Raw genomic sequence first — 7,061 nt, forward strand, 5'->3', positions numbered from 1 at the left:
TGGATCCTCATGTCCGTCTGAGATAACCACTGGGTCGGGTACATGGCTGCTGGCTCCGGAGGATGAAGCGCCAGGGTCACTGGAGGGTGTCAACGACGGGATCTGAGAATCGGCAACAATGGCAGGCGAGGTGGCGGATGTGTCTGAGTCGCTCTCCAAAATGACAACGGGTGGGATATCCGACATCTGGACAAGGAAAAATAACTTTTTTCGTGTCAGCAAGTCATAAAGCAAGCATGTATTAGGTACTACAGCAACCTAGGTTGTCTAAAACAGTATACAGCATGGCAATAATAAAACAACGCTAAACAGAAATAACATGTGAAAGCAGATAGTAATCATGCAATAGCGGAAGTAAGCATACAGTAAGTTCGTATGGCAGTAAAGATAAGCAATAGCATGCAGTAATATCACATAGCAGTAAAAGTAATTGGTAGCATGCAGTAAGTTTCGCAGAAATAAGTAAACTAGCAAGTTGTAGATTAGTCCTATTAGTGAATCCTACTCGGTCCGGTCTAGACTCACTAATGCAACCTAATTCCCTACAACCAATGCTCTGATACCAAATGTGACGCCTCGTACACGACGGTTTTGTACGGGGCGTCATATATATATATATATATATATATATATATATATATATATATATATATATATATATATATATATATATATATATATATATATCTTACAGAGAAAGGAAGAGAAAAAGATATATATTAAAACTCGCAGAAAACTGGCGAATTTATAGGACCTGGCCACCTTTTCCCTGCCATGCGATCGCATGAGATTAAGGCAGCCAGGCCATGCGATCGCATGGCCAGCTGTATCAGGCCATCTACTTTTGTTTTCTTCGTGCCGACGTTTTATTTAAATATGTATATATAATATATATAATTTATATTAATTATATATATATATATATATATATATATATTATATTCTTGTACATAGTTGACTTGTAATTTTAGCTCCATTACGTCGTGCGTTGATAGTTGGTTCATGTCCCGGTTCTGTATTTTCGAACGTCCTTTCATACGCGAAGATATCTTGTACTTTGCGTTTCGCGTCTTGTACTCTTGTAATTTTTAGACGTTTCTCATCATTAAATTTAACCACTTGAATTATATCTTGTACATTTGAGCTTTTTGGTCATTTGCGTCTTCAAATCTTCGTTTTCTTCTTTTGTCTTTGCACTTATTTACTTAAACAAATATTACATAAAAATAGAACAATTGCAACTAAAAGCTTTACATATTGGAAGGATATTGTGCCTAAATATATGTTCATTTGGAGCACTATCAGGGTGCTCCGGTTTTGTTCGTGAAAAGGAAAGATGGTAGAATGCGGATGTGCATCGACTATAGGGAGTTAAACAAAGTGACGATCAAAAATCGTTATCCATTGCCTAGGATTGACGATTTGTTTGACCAAATTCAAGGTGCGACTTACTTTTTTAAAATTGACTTACAGTCCGGTTATCACCAAATGCAGGTCCGTGAGGAAGATATTGAGAAAACGGTCTTTCGAACTCGTTACGGGCATTTTGAATTCGTAGTTATGCCCTTGGTCTTACGAATGCACCCGCAACATTCATGGATCTTATGAATTGAGTGTGCCATCCTATGTTGGACAAGTCGGTAATTGTGTTCATTGACGACATACTTGTCTATTCCAAAAGTATGAAGGAACATGAACACCATTTGTGTGATGTGTTGAAGACGTTGCGAAAGGAGAAGTTGTATGCTAAATTCTCCAAGTGTGAGTTTTGGTTAAGGGAAGCGCAATTCCTTGGCCATATTGTGAATAAAGACGGCATTCAAGTAGATCCAGGAAAGATAGAGACGGTAAAGAGTTGGGGACAACCGACTACACCTACGGAAATCCGAAGTTTTTTCGGATTGGCCGGATATTATCGTCGGTTTATCCAAGACTTTTCTAAGACCGCCTCTCCATTGACAAGGTTGACAAAGAAGAACGCAAGGTTTAGTTGGGAAAATTATCAAGAGATTGCTTTTCAATTATTGAAAGAGAAATTGTGTCAAGCTCCGGTTTTGGTATTGCCGGAAGGTGTAGAAGATATGACGGTTTATTGTGATTCCTCATTAAATGGGATTAGGTGTGTTCTAATGCAACAAGGTAAAGTGATCGCTTACGCCTCTAGACAATTAAAGGAACATGAAAAGAATTACCAGACGCATGATCTCGAATTAGCGGCGGTGGCCCATGCATTGCAAATTTGGCGCCACTACTTGTATGGTTTTAAGTGTACAATTTATTAGGATCACAAGAGTTTGAAACATCTTTTTGATCAACGGGATTTGAATTATCGTCAACGTAGATGGATGGATGTGGTGAAGGATTATGATTGTGAGATACTTTACCATCCGGGTAAGGTGAATGTGGTCGCGGACGCGTTGAGCCGAAAGAGTCAACATCCGGCGATACGAGTAGGATCGTTACGCATGACAATTACTAACGATTTTCTTGTAATGCTCGGTGAGATTCAAATTGAAGCTTTTGTTAATAACAAACATGAAGAACGAATCATGGGGCAAATGGAGTCTATTCAATTAGGCCCTCACGGGTTGTTGTCCTTTCAAAATAGGGTGTGGGTACCAAAGATGGGGGATTACCGAAAGGTGCTTCTTGATGAAGCGCACAAGTCAAAGTATTCCATTCATCCGGGTGCAACGAAAATGTACCTCGATTTGAAGAAAGAGTATTGGTGGCCCGGAATGAAACGTGATGTGGTTAAATATGTTGAACAATGTGTTACGTGTATGCAAGTAAAAGCCGAACATCAAAAACCTTATAGAATATTGCAACCTTTAGAAATCCCGAAGTGGAAGTGGGAGCATATTACCATGGACTTTATCACAAAGTTTCTAAAGACGGCGAGGACCCAACATGATACTATTTGGGTGATTGTCGATCGATTGACGAAAAGTGCTTTGTTTCTTCCGATTCATGAAGCGATTACGTCGGAGGCACTTTTAAAGTTGTTCCATAGGGAAGTGGTAGCGAGACATGGGGTTCCCGTGTCTATTGTTTCGGATCGAGACACCCGTTTTACATCTCAATTTTGGAAAAAGTTTCATGAAGACATGGGTACAAGGTTGAACATGAGCACGGCATATCATCCTCAAGCGGATGGTCAGACCGAACGTACTAATCAAACCTTGGAAGACATGTTAAGGGCGTGCGTGATTGATTTTGGAGGTAGTTGGGATGAACATTTACCTTTGGTGGAATTCTCGTACAATAATAGTTTTCATACTAGTATTGGAATGCCACCATACGAGATGTTGTATGGTAGAAGGTGTCGAACCCCAATTTGTTGGGGTGAAGTGGGTCAAAAGGAAGTCGGGAGCACCAACTTGGTATTAGAGACTAATGGTAAGATTGAAATGATTCGAGCTTGATTAAAGGCTGCGCAAGATAGACAAAAATCTTAGGCCGATAAACGAAGGTGACCGATTGAGTTCCAAGAGGGCGACATGGTGATGCTTAAGGTTTCGCCGTGGAAGGGTATTATACGGTTTTGAAAGCGGGGGAAGTTAGCTCCTCGATTTATTGGTCCTTTCAAGATCTTGGATCGTGTCGGTGAAGTTGCTTATAGACTAGAGTTGCCTGAAGAGCTTGCGGGGATTCATAACACATTCCATATTTCCCATCCCCGTAAGTGTCTTGCGGTTGACTCGACGTGGGTACCGTTGGATGAGATTTCGTTAAATAACAAGTTAGAGTATGTGGAAGAACCAATTGCCATTCTTGATGAGAAGGTTAAAATGTTGCATAACAAGGAGGTGAGGACTTTTAAGGTCCAATGGCGTCATCAAAAAGGTTCTGAGTTTACGTGGGAATTCGAAGAGTTTGTTTTGGTGTATCTTCCTGCTTGTCATGCGGCTTGGATTGCGAGGACGCAATCCGAGTCAAGTGGGGGAGAGTTGTAAAACCCAAATTCGAATTTTACATATTTATGAATATAATAAAAGCTGCCGGTATCAGTTTTAGCAGGGGCGCGGCGCGGCCAATAGGCTCGCTGCACGACCAGCGTCAGATGATGATTCTTTTGCTTTATTTAATTATAAAGAGGGGCATTTTGGTACTTTCACTTGTTGAACAAATTTAAGGCTATAAGATCAGTTTAGGAAGATCATTTACTCCTCTCACACCAACCTTATCTCTTCCAATTCAATTTTAGAGAGAGATTGAGTTTTAGAGTGAGAGAGCTCACTTTGGGGAAGAAGAAGGCCAAATCTCGCCCGAGTCCAAGTATTAAAGTTGTTCACTACGTCTCTAGCTACGATTTGATAGTAGTAGTAAGTGTTAATTCCAATTTTTAACTCTTAATTGTTTTATGACTAATGATTTGGTTATGGGTTTTGTTGTAAGACCCATTTTAGGGTTAAATGGGCGATATTGGGGTGAACTTGATGAATGGAAACCCTAAGGTTTGAAATCTAGGGTTTAGCCATGAAATTTGAAGTTGTAAGGTTATTTGTGTTGTTGAATCACTAGCACACTTAGATGTTAGTGAAAAATTTGTTATTTGGGTCATGATTGACTTGAAATGGGTCAAATGGGTAAGTTTGACCTAGTGGGTTAAATTGGGTATGAAAATACCCTAACTTGTGTTAGTTGGTGTTATTGAACTTTAATTACTAGATTTTAGTGATTAGATGTGGACTTTAACCTTGTTGGGTGATTCTAGTGCAAATGGGTCATAAATACCCTTTTGGGTCATAAATGCAGTAGTGAGGTTAGTTGGTAAATAGTCCAACTTGTTATGTGTATTAATTGAGCATTAATTGTATTATGTGACTTTCTTTGAAGGTTGTAAGTTTATTGTTGGAATCTCACGAGGACGATAAGGTGAGTGAAATGTTTATGTACGTGTGTATATGATTTATTTGCCCGTATTAATTATGCACATAGCCGTTTTGTGCACATGGTTGTGAGTAATAGCAGTTATTAAGTGATGTCATAGCCGTTTTGGAATACTTTAGGGTAATAGCATAGCCGTTTTAGAATACCTCGGGGTTAGCATACCATAGCCGTTTTGGGCGCTAACCGAATAGCCGGTTCTTACTCACACGTGATCAAGTGATGCCATAGCCGTTTTGGAACACTTTGAGGTGATGTCATAGCCATTTTTGGAACACCTCGGGGGTTAGCATACCAGAGCCGTTTTTGGGCGCTAACGGTTGTTATGAACACCGATGACTTGTTCGCGAGGTCATTCCCTTGCGATTATTGGTTAACCATGGTTTATACTTGTTGTTGTTTAGCATTTCATTATTATTATGATTACTATGCTAATGATGTTGCTACACGATACTAGCTTTTGTTATGTGATGATATGCAATTATATGCATTATATGATGTCGTGGATGCGAGTGGGTAAGTTGTATATGCATGTATATATTTATTCTACTCACTAAGCTTTAGCTTACCCTCTCGTTGTTTATATTTTTAGGCTCCGGCGTGGATAAAGACAAGGGTATTTGCTTGGACTCGCGGGCTCCTTAATGTTTATGCTAGTGTATTGCTTTTGAGGTTCGACCTAGGTTTGGGTAGTTTAACCCCAAACACCATGCTCGGGTTTTGTTTGGTATTTAAACTTGTGGGTCGAAACTTATATTTTGATGTGTAGATGAGCGCATGATGCTCGGTGGTCAAATACTCGATTTGTGGATGTTAAAACATGTAAACTTTATTTACTTACACGGCGGAAAGTCTTTGTGTTGATGGTTATCGTTTACCACGAAATTTGTTGTTGTATAATTTTTGTACAAGTCATAATCAGATCCAGGGTGTTGCCGCGCCGCGACCCCTTTGGGTCGCGCCGCAAGATTTAACGCATTTTGGTATCAGCTTTTTGATGGTCTCTGACCTTCAGTTTTCAGCTTGGGTCGCGCCGCAGCCAGATGAACCACGCCGCGAGAATTGCCTGATAGGCTTGGCCTGTCCTTTTAAAAAAAATGTTTTGCGATGTTTAATGGGTTGGGTCGTTACAAATGTCACTTTGATGAAGCATTTGACACGGCACAATGAGAAAATTATCGCCCAACTCAAGATTAGATGTTGGGTCGTCTACTAGCATTAATGTAACTCACGGAGAGGAAGGTACACAATGTAGAAATGATGATTTATATATGAGTTTAGTACGAGATAGAATTGCAAAAGATCTTATGATATCTAGGTGAATGTCATTTTACGTATAAGAGGACATTACTTTAGTTTTGAATCATCGTACCGAACTATGTTTATCGTGATTGCATGTTTGAAATTTCATAGAACTAATGAATTTACGTTTAGTTTATTAGTTAGCAATAATAATATTGTTCTCACGCTACCTTGATCATAATTATTGCAACTTTTAAAAAGGTATAATTAAATATTAAATAATATGTGGATATTTTATTACTTTAAACTAATGTCCTTTTTAGTAATTTTACATGGTAAGCTATCAAATAATCTGAATTTCCCAAACACTCAAAAAACTGATTATCTGATTATTATGATATCAAACAGCATAATCAAATCCAAACACCATTTATCAAAACCACGTTTTGCTACAGCTAATTATCTAAAATCAATTATCTAAAACGCATAATCAATTTTTAAAACGCAAATCCAAACACCCTCTAAATAATCACTAAGGTGTAAAATTTCTCGAATAAACAAAGATAAAAAAAAATCTTATAAAATATAACAATACTTTGAACATTAACAAAATTAATCGCTTAAATTGACAAATGAACTTTCGCGATGATAAAATCCGGTAAATGATTGAATACGTGATCTATATATAGTTTCCCATCTAGCTACGGACGGGTGAATGATGTAATGATTCCAGTAATCCGTAATAAGTGGCATTGGGTACTCTCCTTGTAAATTTACCATCAAAAAATGATTTTCATCTACATGGGCAATCGTAACAACTATGTGATGTTGAAACTCTTTTAGACCATTCCAAAATGGAAAGATAGTTGTGCTACATGATATGCTTAAAGAAAGGAAGATTACACCAAACATATTGGCAATCAATACAC

Source organism: Rutidosis leptorrhynchoides, chromosome 3, assembly GCF_046630445.1.
Source record: "Rutidosis leptorrhynchoides isolate AG116_Rl617_1_P2 chromosome 3, CSIRO_AGI_Rlap_v1, whole genome shotgun sequence".
In the NCBI taxonomy this organism is placed as follows: Eukaryota; Viridiplantae; Streptophyta; class Magnoliopsida; order Asterales; family Asteraceae; genus Rutidosis; species Rutidosis leptorrhynchoides.